Raw genomic sequence first — 14,019 nt, 5'->3', positions numbered from 1 at the left:
GGTTTAGAGCAGGGAGGGTAATCCAACATGCATTCTAGAAAGATTGTCCTGAGTGTCCGCTGTGAAGAACGGGGGGCCAGTGACCAGTCAGAAAACTGTGGCCATCAAAATAACCTGCGTGGCCTGACCAGGACAATAATGGGTTGGATGGAGAAAGAAGGAAAAGCACAGAATCCAAAACATCCAGGACAGTGACATTCAACATCAGATGCACTCCGGCATCACCCTCAAGACCTTTGTAAAAAAATCCTAAGGCTGGGGCCCCACCCCAAACCAATTAAGTCAGAGTCTCTCTATCACGGATTGAGGTGGTAAGTGGACTGACTGGAGTCACCTGAGAGGCAGGTGCAGCCTGGGATCACACGGAGGAGATGCTGAGTCAGCACCTGCGGGAATGAGTTGGCTCTTTGGTCCTCCTGGTGTCCTGACCCGGAACCGGGGGTCGTGGGCGCCTGAGGGCACCCAGCTGTCTCCGTGGTCCTTATATTTCTCACCTGGAACATGGATGGTGGACCACATGATTTCTAAGGTTCCTTTCAGCTCGGACACCCGTCTATGAAATAATTGACTGGGAAAGCAGTACCTACCATTAAATGTGTTTTTAAGAATGATTGTGTGTAGTGATCGTATTTATCACACGATGAGCATCTGCTAAGCGCAAGCACATTCTGTGGGGCCTTGGTAATGTTCACACCACACCTATAAGCTAGGGCTGTGTCTGCCTGCTTATAACACGAGGAGCCTGACGCTCAGCAAGGTTGGAAACCCACCCAGCCTCCCACAAGCCGGAAGCCAAGGCTGACCCGCCCCGGGGAGTGGGAGCGCGCAGGCGCAGTCAGCGTGGGGTTGGTGGCAGACCCACCGCTCCGGACTCTTCTCACCGCCAGCCTGGCCACCCGCCTGGGAAAGTGGACTTAAAGCGGTCAGCACTACAGTGAGTTCCTAAGGCAGGTGGGGTGGAAGGTGCCAGGGCCTTTGTTAAAACAGTCACTGCCACCATCCAAGTTGGCAGGAAGGCAGCGGCGGTCCAGGATGCTCCCTCCAGGTGCTGGTGGAGCAGCCGCGGCGCGACGCAGGGGGTGGCCGTGTGGGTGCAGGGCGCGTGGCGGCTGTCACCGGCGGCAGTGTGGGGACAGGGCGCGGTGAGGTCGTGGGTGGTGGCGGCGGGAGCGTGGCCTGCTGGGTGCTCGGCCTGGAGCAGGTGTGGTGCCGGCGGGCCTGCCTCATCCTGGGAAAGGATGTGATGGTGATGGGAGCGGTTCAGGGCTGCAGCCCCGAGCCGGGCCTCAGGCCATGAAGCGGGCTGATTTTTCCGTGATCTCCTTCATGAAAGCATGTGGGAGCTGGAAGTGGGAGATTTACACAGGAATATTCCTTGGGTGATGTTGGAACCGTCAGTAGAAACAACCGAATTCTGAAACAACTTAGGTTCTTGTGCCGTTCGGACATAATGGACAGCACTCGATGTATAACTCTCAAAAGTGTAGGAGACTTCCCGTCGTGGCTCAGCAAAAAGGAATCTGACTAGTATCCATGAGGATACAGGTTCGGTCCCTGACCTGGCTCAGTGGGTTAAGGATCCCACACTGACCTGAGCTGTGGTGTAGGTCGCAAAAGCAGCTGGGATTTGGCATTGCTGTGGCATAGGCCGGCAGCTACAGCTCCAATTCGACTCCTAGCCTGGGAACCTCCATATACCATGGGTGCAGCCCTAAGAAGACAAAAAAAAAAAAAAAAGTATATCAGAGAGCTTTGCTCAGGGAGGAGTGAGGTTGTAGGGTTGGAGTTCCCGTCGTGGCGCAGTGGTTAATGAATCCGACTAGGAACCATGAAGTTGTGGGTTCCGTCCCTGCCCTTGCTCAGTGGGTTAACGATCCGGCGTTGCCATGAGCTGTGGTGTAGGTTGCAGACGCGGCTCGGATCCCGCGTTGCTGTGGCTCCGATTCGACCCCTAGCCTGGGAACCTCCATATGCCGCGGGAGCAGCCCAAGAAATAGCAAAAAAAAAAAAAAAAAAAGGGTTACTTTTTAAAATTTTTGGCCAAGCCAACAGCATGTGGAATTTCCAGGGCCAGGGATCGAACCCATGTCACCAGTGACCCGAGTCACAGCAGTGACAACTCGAGATCCTTAACCCGCTGAACCGCCAGGTAACTCCCTACTAGTGTTTTCTAACTTTCTAAGCACTGGGGCCTCTCAAAGCCCTCTTTTTGCTTATAGCCCTAAGCTTAATAAGGTCCACTCCTCACAGATGGGGGCAGTGATGCCTGCCCTTCTTCCTTCACTTGGGGATTCTGAAACACTTTCAGAATTTCTTGTTGAAACCAAAATCAAGATTAAGAAGACTTCCAAGGAGTTCCCTTCGTGGTTCAGCGGTTAACAAACCCAGCTAGGATCCATGAGGATGGGGGTTCAATCCCTGGCCTCGCTCAATGGGTTAAGAATCTGGCATTGCCGTGAGCTGTGGTGTAGGTCACAGACATGGCTCAGATCCTGCATTGCTGTGGCGCTGGCATAGGCCAGCAGCTGTAGCTCCGATTGGACCCCTAGCCTGGGAACCGCCATATGCCACAGGTGTGGCCCTAAAAAGAAAAAAAAAAAAAAAGACTTCCAGGAGTTCTCTTGTGGCTCAGTGGGTTAAGTATCTGGTGTTGTCACTGCAGCAGCTCAAGTTGCTATTGTAGTGTGGATTCAGTCCCTGATCTGGGAACTTCCACATGCCCTGGGCACAATCAAAAAGAAAAACAAAGACTTCCAGGCCCAAACTAAACTTGGGCCTTGTAGCTTTTAGCAGGATCCTGTGAGGGAACAACCTCCTGGTTCAGTCTTTGTTTTTAGTATAGAATGATGTTTTGTTGTGTTTACATCGAGTGTTGGGTTGCTGCTCTCTGCTTCTTACCCAGCCTTCAGTTTTCCTATCAAGGGCGGGGGCCGGGGTGGGGGAGGTCAGGATCTTCGCCGCGGCTGTGGTGTGGGTCACAGCTGTGGTTCGAATTCAATCCCTGGCCCGAGAACTTCCATATGCTGCAGGTGTGACCATTTTAAAAAAACAAACAAACAAAAAAAAAAAGTTCCCATTGTGGCTCAGCAGTAATGAACCTGAATAGCATCCATAAGGACACAGGTTTGATCCCTGGCCTTGCTCAGCAGGTTAAGGACCCGGCGTTGCCATGAGCTGTGGTGTAGGTCGCAGACAGAGTTTGGATCTGGTGTGGTTGTGGCATAGGCTGGCAGCTGCAGCTCCAGTTCGACCCCTGGCCTAGGAACTTCCATGTGCTTCAAGTGTGGCCCTAAAAAGCAAAAAAAAAAATATATATATATATATATATATTTTTTTTGTAGACAGCTAGATTCATAGGAAAAAAGAATTTGGGGAGTTCCCATTATAGGCCTCCCTCAGTTTCCCCTATTATTGACTTGCCTTGTTATGCTACATTTGTTGAAATTGATGAGCCACGGAGTTCGGTCATGGTGCATCGGAAACAAATATGACTAAGAACAATGAGGTTTCAGGTTCGATCCCTGGCCTCACTCAGTGGGTTAAGGATCCAGCCTTGCCGTGAGTTGTGGTGTAGGTTGCAGACATGGCTCAGACCTGGCATTGCTGTGGCTGTGGTGTAGACCGGCAGCTATAGCTCCGATTAGACCCCTAGCCTGGGAACCTCCATATGCTGCGAGTGCAGCCCTAAAAAGACAAAAAAAAAAAAAAAAAAAAAAAAAAAGAAATTGATGAGCCAGCACCGATACAGTCTTATTAAGTAAAGCCCATCATTTACAGTACGGCCAGGCTTTGTGCTGTGTGCAGTTCAGTGCGTGTTACAAAGGCCTCATCATATCATGTGTTCACCATTAAAATATACAGAATACTTTTGTTGCCCTAAAAATCCTCCGAGCTCCCCCAGTTCGTCCTGCCCTCCCCCTAACCCCAGGCCACCACTGATCTTTGTGCGCCTCCATAGTTTCACTTTTCCAGAATGTCGTGTGGTTGGAATCCCACGTACGGAGCCTTTTCAGAGCGGCTTCTTCTGCTCAGCAACGTGCAGTGAAGGTTTGTCCCTGTAGTTCTGTAGCCTGAGCGCTCGTTTCTCTTTCTCCTGACTCATCCTCCTCCGCTGTGTGGATGCACCAGAGTCTGTTTACTGATTCACTTATTGAAGGACACGGATTCGATTCCCGTTTTCGGCATTTCCTCATTATTAGCAAGGCTGCTGCAGACATTCCTGGGCAGGTTTTGTGTGGACGCACAGTTACCGCATAAACGCCCGGGAGCACAATTGGTGGTTGTCTGGTCAGCCTGTGTCTGGCCTCGTAAGAACCTGCCAGACTGTGTGTCTCAGCCCATTCTGACGGCTGTCACTCACACCACAGGCTGCGGCTGAAACGCATCAGGAATCTTCACACTTCTGGGGGCTGGGAAGCCCAAGGTCAAGGTGCTGCTCCCTCTTTCACAGACGCCTGTCCTCTCTCTGTCCGCACCCAGCGGGAGGGGCGAGGCCTCGCCCCAGGGTCTCCTGTAAGGGCCCTGATCCCCGTCACCTCCCAAAGGCCCCACCTCCACATCCCATCCATCACACCGGGTTAGGGTTCAACGTAGGAATTTGGGGGGGGACACAATTCAGGCTGTAGCACTTTGGGGACACACAGTCTGCAGCATTGTCCACCAGAGCATCTGCACCCCTTCCCCTTCCCAGCAGCTGCGGACAGAGTTCCTATTCTACAGTCTCACCAGCATTCGGTGTTGTCAGTTTTGAATGCACTATATTTTTAAATTCTAGCATTTTCTTCTAAAAGTGGGGAAATTGGACAGTGTGCATAGTTTCTATTACTTGTCTGGGTTTGTTGACTGCTTGAAGCTTGTTTTCGGCCACTTTATGCTCTGAGTTTGGGGATTTCCAGGCACTGTCGCCGAACCTCCTCGGGAGCTGCATCCTGTAGGCCTGAATACGAACCCTCATTTATCGTTAAACTTGCTGTGTGCCTGTAAGCAAGTTTCCTACCTTCTCTGTGCTTTACTTTCCTCACCTATAAAATGCAGATTTTTTTTTTTTTTTTTTTTTTTTTTGGTCTTTTTGCCTTATCTAGGGCTGCTCCTGCGGCACAGTTCCCAGGCTAGGGGCTGAATCGGAGCTGTAGCTACCAGCCTACACCACAGCCACAGCAACGCAAGATCCGAGCCGTGTCTGCGACTTACCACAGCTCACAGCAACACCGGATCCTTAACCCACCGAGCAAGGCCAGGGATCGAACCCGCAACCTCATGGTTCCTAGTCGGATTTGTTAACCACTGCACCACGGCAGGAACTCCTAAAATGCAGATTGTACTGAGCTCACAGCAGTGGTATGAGGAATCAGTGAAGACTGTGTAAATCAAAAACAAAAACTAGTGACTCTATTTTCTGCCCTTCTTCCCTGCCCCGGGGAGGCAGGGCAAGGCACTAGAATGGCCCAGCTTTGCTGCTTTCTAGGTGGGTGACTTTGAGCAAATCACTTCACATCTCTGAGCATCATCTGCAGAGTCAGGCTGGTAACAGGCATGCAGCTAATACTTAGCAAGGGCTTCTCTGGACCACGTGCTGTTTTGTTCTTGGTTTTGGTTTTGTTTTTTACAATTCATCCATTAACTTTTAAAAAAAAATTGAAGTATAGTTGATTTGCAGGGTTGTGTTAGTTTCAGGCGTAGAGCACAGTGATTCAGTTATATATACCTTTTATAGTACATATATAGTTATATATTCTTTTTTAGATCCTTTTCCCTTATAGATTATTATAAGACATTAGTACCCTGTGCTGTACAGTTGTTTGTCTGTTTTACATACAGTAGTGTGTTTAAGTTAATCCCAAACTCCTAGTTTACCCCTGCTCCTTCCCTTTTGGTAACCATAAGTTTGTTTTCTGTCTGTGAGTCTGTTTCTGTTTTGTAAATATGTTCATTTGTATCATTTTTTTAGATTCCATATATGTCATATCATACATTTGTCTTTGTCTGACTTCACTTAGTATGATAATTTCTAGTTGCATCTGTGTTGCTGAAAGTGGCATTAGTTCATCCTTTTTTATGACTCAGTAGTATTCCACTGTGGATATGTACCACATCTTTTTATCCATTCATCTGTTGATGGACATTTAGGTTGCTTCCATGTCTTGGCTATTGTGAATAGTGCTGCAGTGAACATCGGGGAGCATATGTTTTTTCAAATTAAGAGTTTTCTCCAGATATATGCCCAGGAGTGAGATCTCTGGACCATACGGTAACTCTATTTTTAGTTTTTTGAGGAAACTCCGTACTGTTCCTCATAGCGGCTGTATCTCTTTGCATTCCCACCAAGAGTGCAAGAGGGTTCCTTTTTCTCCACATCCCAAGTGCTGGGGTTTTTTTTGTTTGTTTGTTTTTCTTATTTCTTTTTAGGGCCGCACCCACAGCATATGGAGATTCCCAGGTTAGGGGTGTCGAATCAGAGCTACAGCTGCCGGCCTACGCCACAGCCACAGCAACACCACATCTGATCCTCTTCTGAGACCTACACCACAGCTCACAGCAACACCAGATCCTTAACCCACTGAGTGAGGCCAGGGATTGAACCCGCAACCTCATGGCTCCTAGTCGGATTCGTTTCCACTGCACCACAACAGGAATTCCCCCAAACGCTGTTTTAAGCGCTTTTCATGTAGTAAGGTTGCCACTTCAACTACCCTAAGTAGGTGCCTTTATCATCGATGCGCAGATGAAGAAACCAAGGCACAGAGAGAGGTTATAGGACTGGCCCAAGGTCACCGCTGGGGAGCAGGAGGGCTGGGATTCCAGCAGGCAAGAAGTCTTGCTTCCAGGCCTCGTGCTTTACCCTCCACCTGTGCCCTCTCTCTGGCCCACCCCCAACAGGAAATCACATCATTACCACCTGACATGGAGCGTGTGCTTAATACACAGTGGTTCCTTTGTCACCGATCTCTGGGCTCACACGCAGTTCTGAACATAAACTCTACTTCCCAGGCCAGGGACCCGCCCCACCAGTTCCCGGCATCTATTACAACTGTTAATCAGTGAAAGGATGTTTTGTCACTAGAACTGGTACAAACAGGGCCAGATGGTATTGGCCCTGCCTGATTAACTCTAATGAGGCAAGATTTTATAGCTGAATGCTGCCGGATCAAAACAGGGCCATAAAAGTTGGACTCTGCCCGGGTTTCACAGAGACCCTGTGGCTTTCCATTTGGGGGACTCACAAGTCCTCAAGCAGCCAAGGGCACGCTCCTAGTTATTTGGCTAATGCACCCCAGGCTGCCCCCTGCAAGCAGTGAAGGCCATCACCTTTGCCCTGGGGAGTGCTTCAAGCATGTTTATTTATGAGGGGCTCGGGGTGGGATATCTGCCCTGTGACAAGCTAAGTCTCGTATTTGGTAACCAGTGTAGGAAGGTAACCAGTGCCCCAGCTGGATACACTGCCAACTCTCACCACAGTCTGAGGGACCAGCATCTCAGCCCTGGCTGCTCTGAGAGAATATCAGGCTGAGCGGCATAAATGGCATTTATTTCGCATGGTTCTGGGGGCCTGAAGAGCATGGTTGGGTCCTTGGTGAGGGCCTCTACCTGCCTGTGCCCTTGCACGGCACTGATTCCATCGTGAGGGCCCCACCCTCATGACCTCCTCGAACCCTGATCATCTCCCAAAGGCCCCCCCACCTCCAAACACCATCACACTGGGGTGTGGTTTCAACATAGGAATTTCAGGAGGTGACACAAGGAACCACCTAATGAAAATGGACATGCTACAAGTCACCCCATTTCCTGCATCTAAATTATCACAGCCCTTCACACCGATCGGAATGGCCATCATGAGTAAGTCTACAAATAACTGATGCTGGAGGGGGCGTGGAGAAAAAGGACCCTCCTCCACTGTTGGTGGGAATGGAAATTGGTGTAGTCACTATGGAAAACAGTACGGAGGGTCCTCAGAAAACTAACTATAGAACTACCATGTGACCCAGCAGTCCCACTCTTGGGCATATATCCGGACAAAACTTTCCTTGAAAGAGACACACGCACCCGCATGTTCACTGCAGCACTATTCACAACAGCCAAGACATAGAAACAGCCTAAATGTCCACTGACAGATGACTGGATAAAGACAATGTGATACATATATATAACAAAATATCACTCGGCCATAAACAAGAATGAAATAATGTCATTTGTTGCAACATGGATGCAACCAGAGAGTCTCATATGAAGTAAAGTAAATCAGAAAGACAAATACCATATATCACTCAGGTGTGGACTCTAAAATATGGCACAAATGAACCTACATACAGAGCAGAAACAGACTCACAGACATGGAGAAAAGACTTGTGGTTGCCAAGGGGCAGGGGGGAGGGAGTGGGATGGACGGGGAGTTTGGGGTGAGTAGATGCAAACTATTCCATTTAGAAGGGATAAGCAGTGAGGTCCTGTTGTACAGCACAGGGAACTGCATGTAATCCCTTGTGATGGAACATGAGAGAAGATACTATGAGAAAGTATGTGTGTATGTGTATATATACATGTGGCTGAGTCACTTTCCTGTACAGCAGAAATTGGCACAACATCATAAATCAACTATACGCAGAGAAAGAAATAAAAACAGTCTCTGGACAGGGAGGGGCCCACAGTCCAGACTGTTTGTAGCAGACTTGGGAAGGAAAACCAGTCTGCAAAATGCTAACTGGTTACCTCACCGATATGCCCAGTGACTGGACGTTTCCCCGTCCACCCTCCTTCCATGTCCAGAATGGAAATTCATGCAGAGAAACTTATCTCTTTACCTAGAAGGCTGGCAGGACAGGGAAAGGATGGCAGAAGAGGTTGGGTTTATGGTGGCGTTTTTCTTAAGATAGATGACACGCTCATTCTGAAAATTTTAAACAATGTTAGAAGGTTCTAAAGTTGAAAGTGGAAGTTCTCCCTTAATCTCAGCCACCCTCATCCTCTCCCCAGAGGTAACTAACCACTGTGAGCAATTTGCAACATGCATCTTTCAAAACAAAAACAAATGGCACGTATAGGATCCTATAGAGCTATAAGATTCTGTGATTTGCTTTTCCGTTTAATGCTACTGCTTGGTTACCTTTTCACAGCAGACGTGATCTAGCCGCCCTCGTTTTAAGGGCATAATATTCCATAGCTTATTAAATTGTGTTGCCTCCTAATGGAAACTTAGTTTACTTTCTGTTGTTGTTGTGTGTTGGCTTCACTATTAGAATCTTTCCGTGAACATCCTTCTCTCCATAAGCTTGGGATTTCTCAGTTGCTGATTTTGAAATTGTTTCCAAAGGGGAGGAATGGACACTATACCCACTCCCAAGTCCAAAGACCACTCCCTTTTCAGAGAAGCTGCTTTACCATCAGAGAGGCTCTGGGGAAGGTCAGTTGCACACAAGGATTCTCAAAACCTGAGACACCTGGGAATTACCTGGGAAGCATAAAAACACAGATGCCCAGCTTGGGGCGGGGGGGGGGCAGGGGCTGAGTACAGCCAAGTTTCCTTGTTTCTGTTGTTGCTGATTTGGGGAGTGGGGACAGCTGCCCAGAACTGTCCCAAAGCCTGAGCGAGGCCCTTTCCCTCAGCACGTGGAGGGCTGTGCTCCATGGCCAGGAATAAGGGGCTGGAATGATGCATTGGCTCTGTGTGCCCTCTGCTGGCAAAGCGTGAGCGGACCTTGCATCCAGGTGGAGGCTCTTGCAAGGCTGGTGAGCCTGGAGGGCTCCCACCTCCCACTGTCCCATACTTCTGGGCAGTGGTTTCCAAGCCAGGCTACGCATTAGAATCACCTATGGGACCGGTATTGCTATTTGGGCAGCATTTTTTTTTTTTGTCTTTTTGCCTTTCCTAGGGTGGCACCTGTGGCATGTGGAGGTTCCCAGGCTAGGGGTCGAATCGGAGCTGTAGCCGCTGGCCTACGCTACGTGGGATCAGAGCCGCGTCTGCAACCTGCAATGCTGGATCCTCAACCCACTGAGCAAGACCAGGGATCGAACCTGAAACCTCATGGTTCCTAGTGGGATTCGTTAACCACTATGCCACGACGGGAACTCCAAGGCAGCAATATTTTTTAAAAAGTCTCCAGGTGGAGTTCCTATTGTGGTTCAGTTATAATGAACCCAGTTAGTATCCACGAGGATGCAGTTTCGATCCCTGGCTTTGCTCGGTGGGTCAGGGATCTGGCGTTGCCAGTGAAGCACCGATTCAACCCCTAGCCTGGGAACTTCCATATGCCATGGGTGCAGCCCTTAAAAGAATCTCCAGGGATGAAGCTCACTCAGATACTTGCTTACAAGTAGCCTAACAGGCCTGTTTGATTAACTTATATTAAAAATAAGTCGAGGCCAAATCATCCCTCTTGTATCATTAAGACATGTTGTAGGCACAGAGTGTGTCTGGGAGAAGAGGTTCAGGGAGTTCCTATTGTGGCTCAGCGGTTAGTGAACCCAACTAGCATCCATGAGGTCTCGGGTTCAGTCCTTGGCCTCGCTCAGTGGGGTAAGGATCCAGCATTGCCGTGAGCTGTGGTGTAGGTCACAGACGCAGCTTGGATCCCGAGTTGCTGTGGCTGTGGTATAGATGGGTGGCTACAGGTCTGATTTGACCCCTAGCCTGGGAAATGCCGCTGGAGAGGCCCTAAAAAGACAAAAGGACCAAAAAAAAAAAAAAAAAAGAAGAAGAAGAAGAAGAGGGAGTTCCTGTTGTGGCTCAGTGGTTAATGAATCTGACTAGAAACCATGAGGTTTTGGGTTCAATCCCTGGCCTTGTTCAGTGGGTTAAGGATCCCAGTGGGTGTTGCCGTGAGCTGTGGTGTAGGTTGCAGACACGGCTCGGATCTGGCGTTGCTGTGGCTCTGGTGTAGGCTGGCAGCTACAGCTCCGATTCAATCCCTAGCCTGGGAACCTCCATATGCCAAGGGAGAAGCCCAAGAAAAGGCAAAAAGAGAAAAAAAAAAAAAAAAAAAAAGAAGAGCGTCACAGGCATTGACGGCCCAGATGGACGGGGAGGGAAGAGTAAGGAAAGGCACAGCTGCAGGTAACTCTATAATCATCTTCTACGTCTTCTGTGTAACTGAATCCTCACTACAACTTCTTGAGGAAAGATAGTAACACCCCTGTTCTCCAGAGGAAGAAACTGCAGAGAGACAGACACTTCTTTGTAGCTATCTAGGAAGAAAGGCTTTCAGGCAGAGGGACTGCCAGTGCAAAGGCCCTGAGGTTGGAGGGTCCTTGATTATTGGAGGAAGAGCAAGGGAAATGCAGCCAAGTGAAGCTGCAGTTGTGCAGGGGTGGGGCCAGGCCAGGCCAGGCCATTCCCAGTAAGGACTCTACCTTCTCCAGCACTGATGTGATTCTCATTTTTATTTTTTGATTTTATTATTATCACTACAGTTTTTTTTTTTTTTTTTTTTTTTTTTTTTGCTTTCTTAGGGCCGCACCCACGGCATATGGAGGTTCCCAGGCGAGGGGTCAAATGCGAGCTACAGCTGCTGGCCTACACCTCAGCCACAGTAACACAGGATCTGAGTGGCGTCTTCGACCTACACCACAGCTCATGGCAATGCCAGATCCTTAACCCACAGAGCAAGGCCAGGGATTGAACCTGCAGCCTCATGGTTACTAGGTGAATTTGTTTCAGTTGCACCACAATGGGCGTGATTCTCATTTTTAAAAACATCACTTTGACTGCTGTGAGGACAGACTCCGTATGGAAGCCATGGCTGCAGAAATCCAGAGGCTCTGAGGGCAGCTTTCATCAGGATGGCAGGGCTGGTGGGTAAGTGGTCAGGTTCTGGTCATACTTTTTTTTTTTTTTTAGTGGCCTCATCCAAGACACAAGGAATGAATCCGAGCTGCGGCTGTGGCCACACAGGATCCTTTAACCCACTGTGCCAGCAGGGGATCAAACCTGCGCTTCCGCAGCGACCCGAGCCGCCGCAAGTCAGGTTCTTAACCCACTGTGCCACAGCGGGAACTCCTCTGGTCGTACTTTTAAAGTCAGCCTCAAACCCTAATCTTTGCTTCACTGCACTTGTCCTCAGTTCTACAGGCACTTAGCATCTGCCCTCCCTCCCCATCAAGACACTGAAAGCCCCACAGAGGCTCAAATCTTCCCCTTTCATGAACCAAGGTGCCCTCAGCACCCGGCACAAGAGGTGTGGGCAGGATGATGACAGATTTGGAAGCCTGTGGGAACAGACTGTCCTGAATCACAGGCTTCGCTCGTTTCCGTGGAGTGGAATAAATTAAGAAGATCTAACTTCTTTCATGTTATCTTGAATACAAAATCACTTTCCTTGAAATGTCATCTTCAAGCTACACAGAGGGAGGCCAGCTCCCCACAGAGTTTATATTTATCACATTCTTTATAGCAAAGAAAAAATGGAAATCATTTAAGTAATAAAGGCTAAAGGACTGGCTACATCCACACAGTGGAATCGTGTGCAATTACTGATTCCTTTTGCATAAAAAATATTTAAATGAAAAAAATCAGGAATTCCCTGGTGGCTCAGCAGGTTAAGGATCTGACATTCTTACTGCGGTGGCCTGAATTTGATCCCTGGCTCAGGAACTTCCACATGCTGAAAAAAAAAAAAAGAAAGAAAGAAAGAAAAAGAATCTGGGCCTTTTTTTTTCTATTTGTAAGGTATACTGCCTGTTTTTTTCCAATTTTGAGATATAAGTGACATAATAGTTTTTTAAGATAAACAACATTAAGGAGTGTCTGTTGTGGCTCAGTGGTAATGAGCCAGCCTAGTAGCTATAAGGATGTGGGTTTGATCTCTGGCCTTGCTCAGTAGGTTAAGTATCCGGTGTTGCCATAAGCTGTAGCTGTGGTATAGGCTGGCAGCTGCAGCTCTGATTCAACCCCTAGCCTAGGAACTTCCATATGCTTCGAGTGCAGCCCTTTAAAAAAAAATATATATATATATATATATATATATATATACACAAACATATGTATATATTGCAAAAGGATTACCACAATAAGTTAACATCCACCATCTCAGTTACAAGGTTTTTTTTCCCTTGTGACTGAGTATTTTAAATGAGCGTCTATAACTCACACACAAATAAATTCAAATACAGGATAACATCTATGTTTTAAATAACTACTGAAACCACAGTGAGATACCACTTTACACCTATTAGGGTGGCTATTTAAGTTAAAAAAAAAAAGTGGGTAAACTGGAACTTTTATGCATCGCTGGTGGGAAAATGGTGCAGCCACCATGGAAAAGTGTGGCAGGTCCTCATAAAGTTAATTGTAGAATTACCCTATAATCCAGTAATTCCACTGATCAGAAAATATCCAAAAGAACTGAGAACAGGAGTTGTCTGGTGGCCCAGGGTTAAAGGATGCAGTTTTGTCACTCATGTGGCTCCATTTGCTGCTGTGGAGTGGGTTCGATCCCTAGCCCGGGAACTTCCACACACCGTGGACAAGGCCAAAAAAAGAGAGAGAGAGAATTGAAAGCAGGAACTCAGATATTTGTACCCCAGTGTACAGAGCAGCATTATTCACAATAGCCAAAACGTGGAGACTATCAAAATGTCCATCAAGAGATGACTGGATAAATAAAATGGGATAGAGACAGACATTCTATACGTTAGAAAGGAATGGAGGGAGTTCTCTGATGGCCTAGCGGGTTGAGGCTCCTGCGTTCTCACCGCTGTGGCTCTTGTTGCTGCTGTGCGGCGTAGGTTCAATCCCTGGCCCAGGAATTCCCACATACTGCCTGTGTGGCAAAAAAGAAAAAAAAAAAAAGAAAGGAATGGAGCTCTGGCACATGCTACAACATGGATGAACCCTGAAAAATTATGCCACGTGAAAGAAGCCAGACACAACATGCCACCTTAGTATATGATTCCGTTTATATGAAATGTCCAGAATAGGCAAATCCATAGAGTCAGAAAGCAGATTTGTGGCTGCCGGGACTGGAAAAGAGGGGAGCTGGGGAGTTACAGTTTAATGTGTACCACGTTTCTGGTTGGAATTGTGAACAA

Source organism: Sus scrofa, chromosome 3 (genome assembly GCF_000003025.6).
Source record: "Sus scrofa isolate TJ Tabasco breed Duroc chromosome 3, Sscrofa11.1, whole genome shotgun sequence".
Lineage (NCBI taxonomy): Eukaryota > Metazoa > Chordata > Mammalia > Artiodactyla > Suidae > Sus > Sus scrofa.
The sequence above is the reverse complement of the archived record's forward strand: the minus strand, read 5'-3'. Positions refer to the sequence as shown.